The 21036-nt window shown below is 44.7% G+C and overlaps 1 protein-coding gene across 1 annotated transcript in view; it reads left to right on the top strand.

Moving 5' to 3' along the window:
* The window catches only part of COL13A1 (collagen type XIII alpha 1 chain), a 259152-nt gene that overhangs the window by 19603 nt on the left and 218513 nt on the right, over positions 1 to 21036 (top strand). The window contains exon 2 of the mRNA XM_081955236.1: positions 19224 to 19293. The gene's annotated coding sequence lies outside the window, so the exon portion shown is untranslated. The remainder of the gene's footprint in view (positions 1 to 19223; positions 19294 to 21036) is intronic.

Here is a 21036-nt window from a genome sequence, read left to right as displayed (position 1 = left end):
ATCTTATACTCTGAAAAATTTGGTACCTATATATTACCTTGCTTTTTAACAAGGGTTTTCATTGACAAAAATCTAGAAGCAGATAGGATGCAAAATGCTAGATGGTTGTCCAATATGAAGATACGATTGTGTAGAAAGACCTGCCTTGGTCAAGATTTTGAGAAGTCACTGTGAGCTCTAATAGTTTCAGGGACAAATATCTGAGGAAGTGACTCTCCTGTAATGGGTCTTGCCTAGATATTATAATGCACAAGAACCTTTTTATTGAGTGATCCCACAAGGTCTTCTTCTGGCCCATACACAGGCTATGGCCACACCCTCTTAGAAGCTGCACTTGACCCATACTCTTTCCATCTTCAGAAGGGTAGCCATACTCCCTCTTTCCTCCGAGTTTTGAATTGTTAATTCATTTTAGGAGCGATTTTAATCTATTGTTTAAAAAATGATTACTTTATATTTTGTATATTTTGTTTGCTGGATTTGAAATTGAATAACCAACTCAACAAGCTGGTTTATGACTTTGAAGCCATTTTTAATGGTATCCATATTGATCAAGGAGTCAGAATTTTTTCCCCCTTGGGGTAAGCAACCCTGTGCCTTTTAATAAAATGTATTAGTCAGAAAAGGTGCTACAGACTTCTTTTGATTTTTATTTCATTTGATTTATTTCATCAAGCATGTATTAGATAACATATATGAACATGGTTTTGAACACACAAAATGGATGCATGTAAAAGATAACAGACATAAGTATGAACGTAAATAGGAACACAGTAAATGGGTACAAATAAATGGAGACAGTAGATCAGGGATGGTAGGCTCGTTGGTGCACTTATGCACGCCCCTTACAGACCTCTTAGGAATGGGGTGAGGTCCACAGTAGACAGTCTAAGGTTGAAGTTTTGGGGGCTTGGGGAAGAAACCACAGAGTCAGGTAGAGCATTCCAGGCATTGACCACTCTGCTGCTGAAGTTATATTTTCTGCAATCGAGTTTGGAGCGTTTACCTTAAGTTTGTATCTATTGTCTGCTTGTGTATTGTTGTGGTTGAAGCTGAGGTAGTCATTGACAGGTAGTCATTGACATCGTAGCAGACAATTTTGTGCACTATGCTTAGGTCAGACCAAAGGCAGCATAGTTCGAAATTGTCTAAGCCCAAAATTTCAAACCTGGTGGCATAAGGGATTCTGTTGCGAGCAGAGGAGTGGAAGACTCTTCTCATGAAATATCTCTGGACTCGCTTGATTGTGTTAATGTCCGATATGCAGTGCGGGTTCCAGACACATGAGCTGTATTCGAGAATAGGTCTAGCAAATGTTTTGTATGCTCTGGTTAGCAGTACAATGTTACCAGAGAAGAAGCTACACAGGATTAGGTTAACAATTCTTGATGCCTTTTTTCAGCTACCATAGACTAATATGGTTCTCTTCCTAAAATGCATCAGCATTGCAGAATTTTGGTAAGTTTCCAGAAACTGTGAGCTAAGGATGACCTTCCTTATGTATGGGAGCCTTATGTGAGTTCTTCACTTTCCAGCCAACTTTTCAAAACATCTTGCAGAAAATGCCCACCATTTCCTCTTTTGTGATGCATTGCAGGGGGCAATTAGCAATGGCAAATAAGCTTTGTTTGATCACTATTATTTGCCTATCCAGTGAAAGATGCGCCAGAAGATCGCAAGACATACATAAGGCCAAAAGACATTGTCCCACCTTAATGGAAAACATGGATTATTAAATTAGATCCTGATGTGACCATAGTCGTTTCACTACAGTTTACCGAGGTAGCTCAGAGCAGAATGATACAGAGAGCAGAGAATCCTTTTTGAAGAGACTGAATTTCTGGGGAAAAGGTGAAGAAAAGAGTAACAAACATGATTTAGGGGGCTGGAGGCTAAAACATATGAAGAACATTGTAGGAGTGGGTAGCAGTGGTGGGATTCAATTTTTTTTACTACTGGTTCTGTGGGTGTAGCTTGGTGGGCGTGGCAATCCCCATTTCCTCCCAATCAGCTGGGACTCAGGAGGCAGAGAATAGATGGGGGCGGGGCCAGTCAGAGGTGGTATTTACCAGTTCTCCGAACTACTCAAAATTTCCGCTACTGGTTCTCCAGAACTGGTCAGAACCTGTTGAATACCACCTCTGGTGGGTATGTCCAGTCTAGTGAAAAGACGGACTAGGGGAGACATTTACAGCAGTATTCCAATATTTGAGGGGCTGCCAAAAAGAAGATGAGGCCAACCTATTTTCTAAAACACCAAAAGGAAAGAAAAGCAACAATAGAAACTAATCAAGAAGAGAAGCAACCTAGATCTAAGGAGAAATGTCCTAACATTGAGAACAATTAATCAATGGAACTGTTTGCTTTCGGAAGTTGTGGGTGCTTCATCACTGGAGGTTTTCAAAAAGAGACTGCTCAGCCACTTCTCTGGAATGGTATAGGCCTGGGATGGCGAACCTATGGCATGCATGCTACAGGTGGCATGCAGAGTCCTCTCTGTGGGCACACCAGCCATCACCCAAGCCCAGCTCCACCGCGCATGCACACGTGCCTCCTCCAGCCAGGTGGTCTTCAGGTCTCTGCTATGCATGCGTGGGGCCAGGGGCTTCACCAATCTTCGCAATTTCCCCCCAGGGTGCCCTACCTTTCATCCCCCACTGCGCCCTACCATTCTCCTGCATTCCTGCTGCCCGGGCCTTCCCCGATCTCTGCAGGTTCCACCCTCCGCAGATGCCTCTTCATGGCAGGAATGGAGGAGAACGCCTGGGCGCGCTGGGGTGAAACTGGTGAGATTGGGGAAGGCACAGGAGGGAGGAATGAAAGCCTGGGCACACTGGAGGAAACTGCAGAGATCGCGACCCCCCCCCCCGTGCCCTGTTTTGGGCCTGAAAAGCCTGGAACCAAAACAGGGTGCATGCGCTGGGGGCACTCCAGTGGTGGGTTGCAGGCAGTACGCCCCAGTACAGGCGTACCGGAGCCAGGCCGGAGCACAGGATACCGTTCTGGTACGGTGCTCTGGAGGGCTTACCTGCCTGCCCGCGCTCCTTAGCATGTTTTAAAGCTGTTGGTGCTTCCGCGCATGCGCATGGTGCGTACAGTGCCTGCGGACGCTCCGCTAAGCAGCTGGAGCATTGCGGAGGCTTGCAGAAGCATCGTTTCCAGCTACGATGCATGCGTGTGCAGTGCCCGTGTGCATGTGGGTGACGCCGGGGCCATTCCAACCGTACCAGTTGGAACGGAATCTGGAAACCACCACTGGGGCACTCACATTGCATTTTGGGGATTGGGGCATGTGCGCATGCATGCTCACATGCTTTGGGCACTTGGCACCAAAATGGTTAACCATCATTGATATAGGGTCTTCTGCTTGAGTAGGGGGTTGGACTAGAAGACCTCCAAGGTCCCACCCATTATTCTGTTATTCTTTCTGTGTTTTTCCCACAACAGCCAAATGAAAGGTTGACACACAGAGAGGAGACAATTATGAGATGCAAAGGTAAAACACATAGGGCAGGGGTGTCCAAATTTGGGAACTTTAAGACTTGTGGACTTCAACTCCCAGAATTCCCCAGCCAGCATGGCTGGCTGGGGAATTCTGGGAGTTGAAGTCCACAAGTCTTAAAGTTCCCAAGTTTGGACACCCCTGACATAGGGCAAGAAATGCAAAGTAATCAGGAAAGGAATGGAGAGAACAGGATAGGAAATTACCACTAAGGGGGATGAGACTGATGGATAGCAGAGTGGGACTGAGAAAAACACACGGATGGAGTCACTTGCCTCCAGCAGACTCTTAAGCGCTTTCTCTCTTCCAGGTTGTCAGTTCTTACGCTATCACATTCTCATGAACAAGCAGCAGTACCTCCTTCTAACTTTAATTACTTTTACAGCTGCAAAGTTCACAGCATTCAACAAAAAGACAGTAGTAAAAATGAGTTATTTAACGGAGAAATGGCATCAAATCAATAAAGTACCATAGGGTTTTCTTTCTTTCTTTCTTTCTTTCTTTCTTTCTTTCTTTCTTTCTTTCTTTCTTTCTTTCTTTCTTTCTTTCTTTCTTTCTTGCTTGCTTGCTTGCTTGCTTGCTTGCTTGCTTGCTTGCTTGCTTGCTTGCTTGCTTGCTTGCTTGCTTGCCTGCCCGCCCGCCCGCCTACCTGCTTGCTTCCTTCCTCCCAGACATCCTCAACATAATGCAGCCAAATATTAGTACATTTGAATCCCATTCATCTCACCGATTGCATCTTGGACCAGGCAATTCTCCTTATGAAGGCTACACATAGAAAGGATGATGATCTTCTCAAGCTGCCTGAATACATTTCTGTACTTTCATTCATGTGTTTGTGTCATGAGTGTAAAATCAGCTACTGTACTTTTCAGGGTGCTTTGGAATATGGTAAAAAAAATGGCAAATGGTGGCCACAGTAGTGTGATTGAAATCTTGCCTGTTTTCAAAAGGTGATCATGTGACTCTGGGACACTGTAACTGTCATAAATATGAGTCAGCTGCCAGGCATCTGAAGTTTGAACACATGACTAGGGATGCTGCAACGGTCATTAAGTGTGAAAAATGGTCATAAGTCACTTTTTTCAGTGCCGTTGGAACTTTGAACAGTCACTAAATTAACTATTTTAAGTTGAGGACTACCTGTATTGACTATTCAGTTGCCATTGGCATAGATCAGTGATTCTCAGGCTCAGCAACTTTAAGATGTGTGGCCTTCAACTCCCAGGATTATCCAGCCCATGCAATTTGCTGCAGTTGGAAAACACTGATTTAGATGACTTTAAGTGAGATTAAAAGAATTCCTGGAGAACGAAGCTTCCATTGCTACTAGCCATGATAACTAACAAAGTTCAGAATTTGGATGCTATGATTATTGTTCATTCACATAAATATATTACTAGAATGCCAACTGCCAGAATGGCGATAGAGGATTGATGAGGCAGAAATATTACTTTTTGCTACAGGGAGATTTTGCTTGTCCCGGACATTGTAGAAAGGACTTTCTCACCTGGTGTTGTCACAAGGATTGACAACTAGACATAGAATAGAATAGAATAGAATAGAATAGAATAGAATAGAATAGAATAGAATTAGAATTAGAATTAGAATTAGAGTAGAGTAGAGTAGAGTAGAGTAGAGTAGAGTAGAGTAGAGTAGAGTAGAGTAGAATAGAATAGAATAGAATCAAAATAGAATAGAATAGAATAGAATTCTTTATTGGCCAAGTGTGATTGGACACAAAAGGAATTTGTCTTTGGTGCATATGCTCTCAGTGTACATAAGGAAAATAAAATATATTCATCAAGAATAAAAAGATACAACATTTAGTGCTAATCAAGGTTACTAATAAACTATCAAATCATATAAGGAAACAAATAAAAACAATATAAATTGAAAGAGACAAGCAACATGGTTATAGTCTTAAGTGGGGAGAAATAGATACTAGGAAGGAAGAGAAGAAGAATAGTAATACAGTCTTAGTAAATTATTGACAATGTTGTGGGAATTAGATGTTAAGTGGAGTGATGGCATTCGGGGGGAAAACTGTCCTTGTGTCTAGTTGTTCTGGTGTGCAGTGTTCTATAGCATCATTTTGAGGATAGACATTGAAACTATTTATGTCCAGGATGTGAGGGGTCTGTAGATATTTTCACAGCCCTCTTTTTGACTCGTGCAGTATACAGGTCCTCGATGGAAGGCAGGTTGGTAGCAATTGTTTTTTCTGCAGTTCTAATTATCTGTTGAAGTCTGTTTTTGTCTTGTTTGGTTGCAGAGCCAAACCAGACAGTCATAGAGGTGCAGATGACAGACTCAATAATTCCTCTGTAGAACTGAATCAGCAGCTCTTTGGGCAGTTTGAGCTTTCTGAGTTGGCGCAGAAAGAACATTCTTTGTTGTGCTATTTTGATGACATTTTTGATGTTAGGTGTCCATTTTAAGTATTGAGATATGATTGTCATCTCTATGGCTGCCCTAGCACTTTCAAGTTGTTGATCCCCCCCCCCCCTTAGAAAAGTGGTACAAACAGGACTTTTTGCCATGGGTGGCCGGGTTAAGATGGCGGAGCTGGCCATATTTAGCTTGATTTTAGGTTCATCTTTTTTATTGTTTGATTTAACTCATTTCAAATGTTAATGTACTGTTGGTTTCTTCTCCTGAATTTGCGTGAATTGCCTTAATTCTATGGAATGGAGCAGGTTGCAAATCCCCCTCATAAACAAATGCATTTCTGATGTCACATTCTGATTTTTCTATGACATGTTAGGATGCAGTGGTGGGTTCTGGATTCTTTTACTGCCAGTTTGTGGAGGGATGCACTTTGGGCGCACACATGCTTGATGTGCACCATGCGCATGCTTGATGTGCACCATGCGCATGCTTGATGTGCCAAGCAGGTATGCACAGTAGTGAAAAATTGCTTCTGCGCATGCACAGAGGCAAAGAACAAAATGGCGGCACCTATGGCACCACCGATAGAACCGGTTTGTGGGCATGGGCAGCCGAGTTACTACCTACTCGGCCAAACCAGTCCGAACCAGTAGGAACCCACCTCTGTTAGGATGTAAACCTGTTGTTGGGTTTAGGGCGAATCGTTTATTTCATTTACTTTTGGAAAATACTTGGGTACTTGTAACTTTAAGCTGTGTCTTCTCTCCATAGCAAAAACAAACAAACAAACAAATAATAAATAAATAAATAAATAAATAAATAAATAAATAAATAAATAAATAAATAAATAAATAAATAAATAAATAAATAATAAATAAATAAATAAATAAATAAATAAATAAATAAATAAATAAATAAATATTATCTAAATATGCACATTCCTCCCTCCCTGCCTCATACAGAAACTTTCCTGTTCCTATGCAGCACTTCCTGGAATGACCAGGTACAACTTCACAATTATGTATGGTTACATAGTCACTCCAGGCAGAAGTGGGTTTCAAAGAAGTCTACCACCAGTTAGCCCCATGCACGCACTCTCGCTTCGTGAGCATGTGCGCCTTCCGTGCATGTCCTTTTGTCAGGCACATGGCTTGCACGCATGGGCATAGCTTTGAAAATGCGGCTAAATAAGGCAGCATAGAGCTGGGGTGGGTGGGTGGATGTGCCCAGCACCCTGCCCACCAGCAGGTTGCGCTACCAATTTGCCCGAACCAGTCCGAACCGGCTAAATACCACCTCTGTTCCAGGCAATGGTATGAGGGAGATACGGCCTCTGAGGAGAGTGCTAATGATACTGTATGCAGACAAGGTGACTTTGCAATTAAGGAAAGGTAAAAAAGCCAAAAGCTAGGTTGAGTCAGGTATCAAGACTTTGCTCCTGATGAGATTCTTTATACCATAGAACAGGGGTGCCAAACTCAAGGCCTAGGGACTGGATCCGGCCTGTGGGGTACTTAGATCTAGCCCGCAGGAGAGCCCTGGAATTAGCAAAGGACCGGCCCACGGTGCCTCTGCCAGTGAAAACGTGGCCCTCCTGAGCTGTGTTTTTGCTGGCAGAGGGTTGCAGGAGGCCGTCCCAGCCGAAAACAGAGCTCGGGAGCCTGTTTTGTCTGGCAGAGCGCTCGGTCCACAGGTGCCCCTAACATGAATAAATGTCAAGCTGGCCACGCCCACCCTGGCCACGCCCAGCCCAGCCCCAGAGGTCAAACACAACCCTGATGTGGCCCTCAATGAAATTGAGTTTGACACCCCTGCCATAGAAGGAGAAAAATCCAAGTTCACGCTCATCAAGATCCATAATGGAATTCTTTTACTTCCTTCGCGGAGATTACCTCCTTCATAGATGGAAGCTTGGGGAGGATCTGGTTTCCCAAAGGATCTTGTTTCTCAACTGTACGAAGCCACCGGTCAGTTTTTCTGCCAACCCGGAATGTGTACAGAATGTTTTCCTGACAAATGTGTTTGCAGAGTAGGAATGCTATAGAAGGAGTTACTGAAAGGAGCCCTGGCTTCCCATAAGGCAAAATTCCTCAGCCTTTATGGGACATTGAGAAAAAGACAAACCAGGCCATTAACATTTAAGGCATTGGCAAAGTTTTCAAAGAGAAAGGGCAACTTTCTCTCAGGGTAGAGTACAACTGGCTGGGATTTCCTACTGTGACACAAGAAAGAAAACATCTAAAATTTTGATTTTATTATCACTTCACATCTGTGCATGTTTGGAGGAAAGAACCTGGGAATGCTTCAAACATAGCCAAATCTTTTTGCAACTCTTAGCATTTTTGGCATGGTTTAGGGGCAGCGTAGTGAAAAGAGACAGAGAATGGTGCCTTTAGCAATGAATGCAGCCTCAACATAGGTAGATCCATATTTGTGCTTGGCCAACCACCAATAGAGGGACATGGTGGCTCAATGGCTTAGACACTGAGCTTGTCAATCGGAAGGTTGGCAGTTCAGCAGTTCGAATCCCTAGCGCCGCATAACGGAGTGAGCTCCCACTACTTGTCCCAGCTTCTCCCAACCTAGCAGTTTGAAAGCATGTAAAAATGAAAGTAGAAAAATAGAGACCACCTTTGGTGGGAAAGTAACAGCACTCCATGTTCCTTTGGCTTTTAGTCATGTTGGCCATATGACCACGGAGACGTCTTTGGACAGTGTTGGCTCTTTGGCTTAGAAACAGAGATGAGCACCACCCCCTAGAGCTGAAACGATTAGCACACATATGCGGGAGAACCTTTACCTTTAATCACCAGTAAGGGCCATCTAACATTTTCAGAGTTCAGGAAGAAAGGATGTCATCTTCACCCCATTTCCAGTCCATCACAAATGCACTCAAGTTGTATTTTTTACCTTGCGTCCAAAAATATTAGATTTTTTCCGTTTTTTGAACCTGAGCCACCTTAAGGGCATCTTAAGGATGGTCTTCAGTTCTTCATTTCAATTTACCTTCTTTCCCCCAAAATAAGACCTCCTCGGATAATAAGCCAAGTCAGGCTTTTGAGTGCATGCGCTAAAATAATCCCTCCCAAAAAATAAGCCCTCCCTGAAAATATTGCAACACAGCAGCAGCCATGAGGTGACCACGCTTGCTGCCTCCTGCACCCCAAAAATAAGAAGACCTCCCTGAAAATAAGGCCAAGTGCTTATTTCGGGGGTCAAATGAAAATAAGACCCTGTCTTATTTTCGGGGAAACATGGTAGTTACAGCTACAGTGGTGCTTGAATGCTATTGATCATTCATGAACAAGTCTCATCCTGAGAAGCTTGTGCTCTAGTCAAGCCTTATATCTCCCAGTAGGTATTCTTTCAGTTTCTGCCCATGCAGGTAAGCCAGGCCCACCTTATTTTCCCACTCCCTGTCCATAATAATGCAAAGCTATCCTCTCCCTACCCCTATTATTTATTCATTTATTTTACTTCTTTAAGTTGCAACATTTATTATTTGTTTTTATGTAACTGAACTATTTGTGGACCCAAATTGTTGGGGGCAATGTGCTGACTCTGTAAACCGCTTAGAGAGGGCTGTAAAAGCACTGCAAAGCGGTATATAAGTCTAAGAGCTATTGCTAGTTTTCCTTGCTGCAAAGTTTTCTTGGACCTAATGATGAATATAGAAATGAAAGAACAAGCTGTTCCCTCTTGCTTTAATTATGGTAACATAAAGCAAGGATGCAGTAGAAAATGAAAAACAAAAGGTTGTGTTAGTGGAGATATGTGGGAAGAGTATGAAGGCAGCCACCTGTGCATTCATACAGGAAAGTAATGGGGTCTAATGAGGAAGAAATAATTCTTTAAAAAAAATGATAGGCACAGGTGGACCAGACCATATAGGAACTGGCCAGCAAGGGCTTTCTTCCTTGTATGGGTGTGAAAGGCAAGAAGCAGGGAAACAACCAATCAGGTCTTGCAATCATCATAGGCTGGACTATGACATTAGTCCAGTCACATTTTTTAATGTGATGTAAAAAAGACCTTGAGATATGGGCAAAAAGATACTCCCTGGGGAATAGTCAGATAAGAGAGGGCATAGCCCACAGCTGCAGAATGGGTGGAGAAAAAGTATCAGAAGCAATTCATCCAAACTGATCCGAACCGGCTGAATACCACCAGACAGCAGGAGGTGATCCTATGATTCAATGCTCCCATCTTTACAAAACCTTTGGAAGAGATTTTGTGGTATTTACCCTGCAACCATGCTAATGGGAAGATACTGAACCACCATGGTTAAAGGCCTTCCAAAATGTATAGTTTATAAATTGGGCCAGATTTAATGCTGTTTTAAAATGAAATTTGCTGTGCTCTAAGGGAACTCTAAGTGACATCTTGGTGTTCTCTGTGATTCTGTATCTAGTTTTCTTTGCTTAGGGATTACTGCACAGAGTTTGGACTCTTGAAAAATTAAATACTCAAGGTTTCTCACCATCAATATATCTAATATGATTGTAATGAATAGCTACATACCCCTTGCACCCTAATTTTTTTTACGTGGCAAAATCACTGTAGATTTTTTTTTGTCTTCAATGACTTCTATCTAACATCCTCATTTTATTTTGCACAAACATTTCCTGATCCCTCTAAAGACTGCACAGTCTCTTCCCTGCTGCCCTACACGATTGAAAATATATTCCAGAATATCTAAATGATATTAAATATTTTATTTGCTTCTTAAGGCCCACTTTTTTGAGAACTCTTTCTAGTGTTTACCTTTTGGGAATTTTTGTAGACAATTAACCAAACATAGAAATTGAAAAGGGACATGGTGGCTCAGTGGCTAAGATGCTGAGCTTGTTGATCAGAAGGCCAGCAGTTCAGCGGTTCGAATCCTTAGTGCCGCATAACCGAGTGAGCTCCCGTTACTTGTCCCAGCTTCTGCCAACCTAGCAGTTCGAAAGCATGCAAAAAATGTAAGTAGAAAAATAGGAACCACCTTTGGTGGGAAGGTAACAGCATTCCGTGACCACAGAGACGTCTTTGGACAGCGCTGGGTCTTCGGCTTTGAAACGGAGATGAGCACCGCCCCCTAGAGTCGGGAACGACTAGCACATATGTGCGAGGGGAACCTTTACCTTAGAAACTGAAAACATTTTTTTATATCTTTCTGTCCACTTTACTGAACTATTCTCTTTGCATCTGTCATGTTCTGGGACCATAATGAGTTTATCATTGGGCTGAGAATTAAGCATTAATTTCCACTTGTTATAGGATGACTTGTCCCCAAACCCTTCTGACCATGCAAATCATGCCACATGTCCTCATCCCTGAACTCACCAAGCGAATGGCATATTTTACCCATCAGCTCCTAACGGAGCCGCCTTACTGAGATGGCAGAGTCCTACGGTAAGATATTTGAATGAACACTGGAGAGGATAAAATGAACCAACTATGTCTTTAAAATCCAGGTTGCAGATTAGACTGAATGATACTCATGTCCTATTTATGGCCCTCAGTGAAATGTTATATACACGCTTAAGAAGATCCAAGATCCAGAATTAGAACCTTTCATTGCCAATAGTCTTGATGTAAGCATGCAGGCTGGAAGAATCCCACGACAGATATGTATTCGCCTCAATGTTTTTGTTAAAGAACACCCTGTTGTTGTATTGTGTTGATTATCTGGGACTTCATAGCATAAGGATGAAATGTAATCTGGCAAGCTACCTTACATAGTTTATACTGTACTCTGTAGAACTTGAAGACTTTATTGACAAGAACATGCAACATCAATCTCTATGACCGAGAAGTATGAAAGCTCCAGATTGTGAGGCACAAGAAAAATGCTAAAAACCCTGTTGTTCTAACCACTCAGGGCTCGGCTGCTGGGGGTTTGCAGGGGTTCGGGAGAACCTCTAGCTAAGATTCTGTGCAGTTCAGAGAACCCCCAAATCCCACTCCTGGCTGGCCCCGCCCACCCAGCCCCTCCCCTCCCAGGAGTCTCCACGCAGCCTGTTTTGGATGCAGGTAAGTGCAGGGTGCATATGAAGGCTCAGGGAGGGTGAAAAATGGGCCTACCAGAAGTTTGGGAAGGCCAGAGGGTCTTGGGAGACTGAGAAGGCCGTTTTCGCCCTCCTGGAGGCTTGAGGAAAGACTTTGAAACCCAGGGAGGGCAAAAACGCCCCTCCCCCAGTGCAAAAGGCTAGCTAGGCTACGCCCACCATGGCCACGCCCACCCAGCAACTGGGCAGAGAACTCCTTGCTAAAAATGTTGAAGCCCACCCCTGTCTAACCTGTATTTAACAGAACAGTGCCAGCTGCTCTTGGGACCTCTAGCCAGCAACTGATTTCATAGTCTTGGAGAGATATTCTCTCAACCCTGACGTTGTCCGAACTGTGACCATTTTCCTTTTTGTAGTTTTCTCTAGGGAGTTTCTTTTCTTATTGCTTCAGGGCTGACACAGCCTGGAGTGAAGGGGCCAGGGAGGGGGTGGTGCAGGGACGTGCGGTCAGGGGAGGCAGGGGAGGCAGAGCCTCACCTCTCTTCATGAAATAATAGTATATAATATTATATACTATATATATATATAATATTATAATATTACATACATCCGTCAACCGCGCCCAGGAGCTGCGGAGGCAGAAATGTTGTTGGCGCTCCCGGATGACGAAGCCATGAAAGCGACTGGAGAACGACCTCGCTGCCCCTTTCGTTGCTTTCCCATTCAGGCGGCTGCGCTTGAGGAAAAGCAGCTCCGTGGGGCCCAGCGGCAAGGCTTGAGCGGGGTGACAGAGCAGCCGCCTGAATGGGAAAGCAACGAAAGGGGCTGCGCTTTCACCGCGCTGAAGCCTTGCTGCCTGAATGGGAAGCCGTCCTCGCTGCCCCTTTCTTGCTTTCCCATTCAGGCAGCAAGGCTTCAGCGAGGTGAAAACGCAGCCCCTTTCTTGCTTTCCCATTCAGCAGCAAGGCTTCAGCGGGGTGAAAACGCAGCCCCTTTCTTGCTTTCCCATTCAGGCAGCAAGGCTTCAGCGAGGTGAAAACGCAGTTGCCTGAATGGGAAAGCAACGAAAGGGACAGCGAGGACGGCTTCCCATTCAGGCAGCAAGGCTTCAGCGAGGTGAAAACGCAGCCCCTTTCTTGCTTTCCCATTCAGCAGCAAGGCTTCAGCGAGGTGAAAACGCAGCCCCTTTCTTGCTTTCCCATTCAGCAGCAAGGCTTCAGCGAGGTGAAAACGCAGCCCCTTTCTTGCTTTCCCATTCAGCAGCAAGGCTTCAGCGAGGTGAAAACGCAGCTGCCTGAATAGGAAAGCAACGAAAGGGACAGCGAGGACGGCTTCCCATTCAGGCAGCAAGGCTTCAGCGGGGTGAAATCGCAGCTGCCTGAATGGGAAAGCAACGAAAGGGACAGCGAGGACGGCTTCCCATTCAGGCAGCAAGGCTTCAGCGGGGTGAAAACGCAGCTGCCTAAATGGGAAAGCAACGAAAGGGACAGCGAGGACGGCTTCCCATTCAGGCAGCAAGGCTTCAGCGAGGTGAAAACGCAGCCCCTTTCTCGCTTTCCCATTCAGCAGCAAGGCTTCAGCGAGGTGAAAACGCAGCCCCTTTCTTGCTTTCCCATTCAGGCAGCAAGGCTTCAGCGAGGTGAAAACGCAGCCCCTTTCTTCCTTTCCCATTCAGCAGCAAGGCTTCAGCGAGGTGAAAACGCAGCTGCCTGAATAGGAAAGCAACGAAAGGGACAGCGAGGACGGCTTCCCATTCAGGCAGCAAGGCTTCAGCGGGGTGAAATCGCAGCTGCCTGAATGGGAAAGCAACGAAAGGGACAGCGAGGACGGCTTCCCATTCAGGCAGCAAGGCTTCAGCGGGGTGAAAACGCAGCTGCCTGAATGGGAAAGCAACGAAAGGGACAGCGAGGACGGCTTCCCATTCAGGCAGCAAGACTTCAGCGAGGTGAAAACGCAGCCCCTTTCTTGCTTTCCCATTCAGCAGCAAGGCTTCAGCGAGGTGAAAACGCAGCCCCTTTCTTGCTTTCCCATTCAGGCAGCAAGGCTTCAGCGAGGTGAAAACGCAGCCCCTTTCTTGCTTTCCCATTCAGCAGCAAGGCTTCAGCGAGGTGAAAACGCAGCTGCCTGAATAGGAAAGCAACAAAAGGGACAGCGAGGACGGCTTCCCATTCAGGCAGCAAGGCTTCAGCGGGGTGAAAACGCAGCCCCTTTCTTGCTTTCCCATTCAGCAGCAAGGCTTCAGCGAGGTGAAAACGCAGCCCCTTTCTTGCTTTCCCATTCAGCAGCAAGGCTTCAGCGAGGTGAAAACGCAGCCCCTTTCTTGCTTTCCCATTCAGCAGCAAGGCTTCAGCGAGGTGAAAACGCAGCTGCCTGAATAGGAAAGCAACGAAAGGGACAGCGAGGACGGCTTCCCATTCAGGCAGCAAGGCTTCAGCGGGGTGAAAACGCAGCTGCCTGAATGGGAAAGCAATGAAAGGGGCAGCGAGGACGGCTTCCCATTCAGGCAGCAAGGCTTCAGCGGGGTGAAAATACAGCCCCTTTCGTTGCTTTCCCATTCAGGCGGCTGTTCTGTCACCCCGCTCAAGCCTTGCCGCCGGGCCCCGCGGAGCTGCTTTTCCTGGGCAGCGATTCGTGAAGCCGCTTGACAACCACACAGCCGGCACACCACCTCTCAAGTCGTTAGGAAGCAAACGCAAAGGAACCCACCGCCACGGGCCCACGTTTGTGGGCGCCGGCGGCTGCAAGCCTTGGACAGGCTCTTCTTCTTCCTCCTCCTCTCCCACACCCCTGGGAAGCTCCTGCCCCCATTTTGTGTGTCTCCCTCCCTCACCCCGATTTTTTTCTCGGAGTCGGCGGCTCGGGAGAGGCCCGCCCTGTAGGTGAGTCTCTCGTTTGATGTGGGGCCATTCCCGGGAGCCAACGGGTCTTTTGCTGGCTGCCAAGGCAGGGCTTCGCTGAGGTGACAACGCTGAAGAAGCCATGCAGGAAGAGTTAGGGGGATGCAGAAGGCCCGAGGGAGGCCTCTGGGGATTGGGCTTTGGGTTGGTGGAAGACCTTGAAGGAGTGGGGGGGAAAGGACTGGCGCCGGTGGAGGAAGCAAGGCTACGCGGATCAGTGCACTCCGCGGTCCCCTTAATGTTCACTCAGGAAGGTGGGGGCTGCCTCAGCCTCCTGCACACGTGGTCCCATTCCCCGCCTTCCTGATGACGTCACCAGCCTCACCAGCCGTAACTCTCACCGCACGTCACTGGGGTGGTGGTGTCGAGATAGCTGGAGTCTTGTAGCCTAAATAAAATTCCTTCCTGTGGGAATCAAGGACGTTGGTTCAGGTATTCGAAAGGTAGAGACTGAGGTCACCTAGCAAACTGGACTGTATGTTGATTGGGCCATGTGACTGGGGAAGTGACAAAGTTTTATGTTTAATTGGGTGAAAAAACGGTGGGAACTTAGAGCCAGATTTTTTTTAACCCAAAATGTGCCAATTTGACATGTCCCAATAAAATGTTATTTGAAGAAATTGCCTGCCTTGGAGTTCTTATTGAATGGGATGTATTACTTGGGGACATGGTGGCTTAGTGGCTAAGATGCTGAGCTTGATGCTGAAAAGTTGGCAGTTTGGCAGTTCCAATCCCTAGTGCCATGTAATGGAGTGAGCTCCCGTTTCTTGCCCCAGCTTCTGCCAACCTAGCAGTTTGAAAACATGTAAAAAAAATGCAAGTAGAAACAAATAGGAACCACTTTTGGTGGGAAGATAACAGCGTTCTGAGTGCCTTCCGTATTTAGTCATGCCGACCACATGACCACGGAGACATCTTTGGATAGCGCTGGCTCTTCGGTTTAGAAACGGAGATGAACACCACCCCCTAGTGTCGGGAACGACTGCACGTATATGCGAGGGGAACCTTTACCTATTACTTGGTCCTGGTCCAATCCAAACCTAATAGGCCTACCTATCAGAAAATTCATATATTGTATGAAAATTAGGAGTAGATATTTAGGAATCTTAAAGAATATCCTTAAATCCATCAAAGAGGAATTCATTAAATCTATCAAGTTTTTAAGGATGTGTGTGTATTCCGAGCAGAAGAATGGCTGGATTTCTCAGGGTTAATTAAATCCAGGTCACACATAGTAGATCTTAAAAATAGATTAAGGAGGTTAAAGATAGATCTTATTCTGAACTACCTTGGTTCCTCTCAGCAAGTTGGTGGATATGAGAAAGTGAACATCATGCCCCATGGACTGAAAATACGGCTGATGTTTCTTAACCATATCTGTGCAATGCAGCAAAGGGTTTAATCAACTTCAAAAGAACATCAGCAATTATTATTTTTTTGTTTTTCTCCTCAGCAAAAATGTGTTTCACTTTGCACTCTTACTCTTAATTTGTACAAACCTCATGCCTGCAAATATATTTATTACAATTTGACTGCCAAATATTCCGAATACTGAGTAACAATCAGTATCACAACTGTAGACTGCTGAATTCCTAATTTACAGGCAGCAAACTGGGTTTTTTTTTCACATAAAAGGTGTCTTCCCTTAGAGTTTCTTGTATTCAATATTTATTGGTCTTAGCGTTAAAAGAGAAATGGACACAATTTGAAGAGAGCAATAATAAGGTAAAGGTTCCCCTTGCGCATATGTGTTAGTTGTTACTGACTCTAGGGGGCGGTGCTCATCTCCGTTTCAAGCCGAAGAGCCAGCGCTGTCCAGAGACATCTCCATGGTCATGTGGCCGGCGTGACTAAATGCTGAAGGTGCACAGAATGCTGTTACCTTCCTATCAAAAGTGGTCCCTATTTTTCTACTTACATTTTTTTACGTGCTTTCGAACTGCTAGGTTGACAGAAGCTGGGACAAGTAATGGGAGCTCACTTGGTTATGTGGCACTAGGGATTCGAACCGCTGAACTGCTGACCTTCTGATCAACAAGCTCAGCATCTTAGCCACTGAGCCACCATGTCCCTTTTCAATTTCTATGTTTGGCTAAACTCACTCCATTATGCGGCGCTAGGGATTCGAACCACCGAACTCCCAACTTTTCTGATCGACAACCTCAACATCTTAGCCACTGAGCCATCGCATCGCTATAGAGCAATTATAGGGTGTCATAAATTAAAATTGCATTAAAATGTCATTCCTATTTATTACTAAAAACTGGAGCATATGTATTTAGCGAAACAGTAAGGTTGTGTGAGCCTTTCAAGATAGACCAGAAGTAGAAACCAATTCCATGGAAGTCAGTACTACTTTTTGTAAATTTTCAGCAACAGAAAGTTGCTAATCTTAATGTACTTCCCTCTTCCTTCTCTTTGTCCTAGGAAGGAGAAAGGAACTAGGAAGGAGCTTGTCTAAGATGCTTTCTTGTGGTCTTGATCTATGTATCCTGGTTATATAGGGATATCAAAGAGATGCATAACTAGCTGGGACCAGGAAAGTATTAATGATGCTTTGGGTAGGAAAAAAGAAAGTATGCCCTGGTTGTATTGAAGGAGGTTTTGTCATGCTCCATATGAAGAGGATTTGCCTAGATCTGCAATATTCTATAACTATCACCTTCCTTTCTAGAGAAGGCTGTTGAAATGAAGAGGAGGTAGCGGCCACACCTCCTCCTGATCCAGAGGCGGGTTCATACCAGTTTGGACTGGTTTGACCAAATAGGTAACAACTTGGCGGCCTGTGTCGCTGAAACTGGTAGTGACCCAGGCCTGCCGTGCCCCCGAACCAGTTCTCCTACAGCTGCAGCATCTTGTTTTTCGGTTCTGCACATGTGCAGAACAATTTTCGTTGCAAAAAATTATTTATTTTTTAAGGTTATGCGCTTTTGCAAATGTGCAGGTGCGTGGAGCACACATCTGGCGTGTGTGTGAGCAAAGCCAGCGTAATGCCAGTAACTACCCACCCCTGTCCTGATCCAAGGACATGCAGAGCAGAGACAGGCACAACGCTGGTCAGCGAGATTACTCATAAGGAGGCAACCTCACCTCTCATGAAGGGCTGTACCAGCATTGCCTTCTTAACTCTGCCCTGAGGACTTAAGTGTTGCTGGAGCCCAGTTCTGTGCCTTGTATCCTGGCCTGTTTGAGTCTTGGACTGCTTTCCTGGACACTGTGTGTGCCCATTGAACTCAGTTGCCCAGTGACTCTTGTTGTGCTGAATTTGGAATCTGGACCTGCACAATAGTGGTGCTTTCCAAGGACTTATTTGGGGGGAGGGGGGTTGGATAAACACCTGTAGAACTCTTTGCCGTATGTGTATGTGGAGGAGGGGAGCAGCACACTTTGAGATAAAATTTATTCTACCTCTGTCATTTCTACAATATATGTCTAGTTTAATAGAAAGAAGGACTAGGGGAGACATGATAGCAGTGTTCCAATATCTCAGGGGCTGCCACAAAGAAGAGGGAGTGAAACTATTCTCCAAAGCACCTGAGGGTAGGACAAGAAGCAATGGGTGGAAACTAATCAAGGAGAGATTCCATTCTGTGCCCTACAATGAGCGTCTCTGTATTTGCGGAGCAGCAGAGGTAGAAGATCTGGTTGACATCCAATTTGATTGTTGCTTGTATAAGGGAATGAGAGACAGGTACCTTGATCTATATACCAAACAAATGACTTATTGGGATCCCGATATCAAAACAACTTATCTGTGCGGCCAGAACTGGAAAATAACATTTAATGCAGCACAATAATTAAGCAAAATGGTTCAGTTGAGATCTGCATATGTGGGACTGATTGGGGTAGATTGCAGGGGTGACACCGAAATATAATTTTATCATATTTTATCTATATCTTAAATTATCTTAAATATTGTATTCTATTCCAATTCCATCTTAAATCGTATTTTATTCCAATTCCATCTTAAATCGTATTTTATTCCAATTCCATCTTAAATCGTATTTTATTCCATTTTAAATTGTATTTTATCAAATTTCATTTTAAATGGCTTTTATCAAATTTTAGTAAAGATTTGTTTTTGGAACTTTGCACTTTGATATGGCTCAAGGGCTAAGACTCAATGTCAGCTTCTCTCCAACTCTTCTAAGTGGGTAATCGTCCTTTTAAACTGCAATGGCACACAATTGTGGTTCAGACCATATAGCAGAGATGCTGCGTAGCAGTTCCATTAACGGAGCTCTATCTGCTTTCAGTCAAACAGATGTTGAGATTAGAACTGAAGGCTGTTGTCTGTTTTTGACCCAGGAACAGATGTTTCTTCCTCCTTGTAGTTCAGAGCTGATTCCTCTCACCCACCCACACAAAACATGTTTTTTTAGCAAGCAGAAACCTTTGGCTTTGTGATTGTTAATGTTAGTTTCCTCCTCATTCATTTTACAGAGGATAAACTTCAATTTGCCAAGACATCGGGAGACAAGAGATATCTACCAGCGATGCAACTGCCCAGCAGGTAAGAAACAGACATGGTGGTGGGGGAGATGATGATGATGATGATCGCTGGATAGATACAACCCAGGAGCAAACATGTATTTAACAAGGTTGAGAAAATTATTTCTTCGTTGGCTTCCATGAATTGTGTTACAGCTTTCAGGACAGTGTCTCCTTGGCAATCTCCAATAACAGATAAAAATAGAACAATAATACAACATATATCAACTGAAAATATATATTTTTTCAAATCCCAGTAAGGGTATGGCTAGCTGATGAGAGCTAAATAGCTTGAAATAGATCTATACTAGTCTCCCTTTATTTATTTATCAGCACAAATACAACATATATAGTCAATGGTAATCTCAAACAGCAAGATAGAAATCAGTCAAGATTGGTGGGGGATACCTTTGAGGCTTGTTGTTGAATTTCTCACAAATGGGAGGCCTGTTGAAACTCCCCAGAAAAGGCATTTCAGTTGTCCTTTCCATAGTGATGGTGTGTCTTTTGTTATAGTTGTACTGATATAATCCTTCTGTTTTAAGACTAGGGAAGTCTGCAGGGAGGGACAAAAAAGTCAAGATAATAGCTGTGATTGCACAATTGAAGCCCCAACTCTTTTTTTTTTCCACGCATTGATAACCCGAAAAGGTTTGGGCTTATGAAATGTCTTAAAGTACCAACTTGTCTTCCTAAGGAAACATGGGAATACTCTCAACATATGGTTACTGCTAACATCAAAAAATCAGAAGCGCTGGAGGAGTGGTCTAGCATAGACCTTCCTTAACTCAGGCTAAATATTGTGATTCGGCTTTGGGAAAATGCTATTATGGTTGAAGGAGAAGTTAGTTTAGGAGTCTAAAGGAATAAGCTGGAGAGTATCCAAGGAAGTTTGGGATCATGATGTCACCCCCTCCTATCATCCTTCTGAAAATGATCAGCTAATTCCATTCTTTCTAGAAACTTGGACTTAAGAGAAATGCATGATTGTGATACAGGTGACTTGTGATGTTTCACTAACTTCTGAACAGTTGACTACCTAGGAGGCTAAAGAGAAGCTTGTCTAGGGGTGGGATTCAGCTGGTTCAGACCAGTTTGGGTGAACCGGTAGCTGAGAGGGGACTGGTTCGTTCTGACAATCAGGTTGGCCCGTCCGTCCTTGCGCTTTCTTTACCTATATCCTCTCAGCTGATTAGCACAGCAGAGCAGATTGCCGTACCTCAGCTGTGTTACTCCCAAGAAGTAACATGGAAGGTATGTTTTGGTAAAACTGTGCACGCGCGGAACATGTGATCACCGAACCGGTTGTTAAACCGGCAGGATCCTACCACTGAGCTTGTCCATGTGTCTGTGGCTGGACTCTGGTAGCTCTTGATTAAAAAAGCAGTGAAATGAAAAACAAAAACCAGGAAGGAACATTAAAAAAGAACAAGAAGAAAGCCACGCGATAGCTCCCATGTTCCCAGTCCAGGAGCTGAAGATCAAACCACAAAACTCATCAAGCTCTTTGCACTTCCTTAGTCTCTTCTGGACTTCTAACTGTTTTTAATACTACTTCTATTATAAGCTACCTTAGCAAAAGGTCAGGAGTGGGATTCAGCCTGTTTGGGCTGGTTCAAGCAAACTGGTAGCTCCAACGATCAGCTGGGAGCGAACTGGTTCACTCTGACGATCAGGTCAGCCTGCCCCCCCCCCCCTGCGCTTTACTTACCTATATCCTCTCAGCTGATTAGCATGGCAGAGCTGATTGCTGCACCTCAGCTGT

The sequence above is a fragment of the Natrix helvetica genome, assembly GCF_964273705.1.
Source record: "Natrix helvetica genome assembly, chromosome: 5".
In the NCBI taxonomy this organism is placed as follows: Eukaryota; Metazoa; Chordata; class Lepidosauria; order Squamata; family Natricidae; genus Natrix; species Natrix helvetica.
This window is presented reverse-complemented; position numbering and strand designations above follow the sequence as displayed.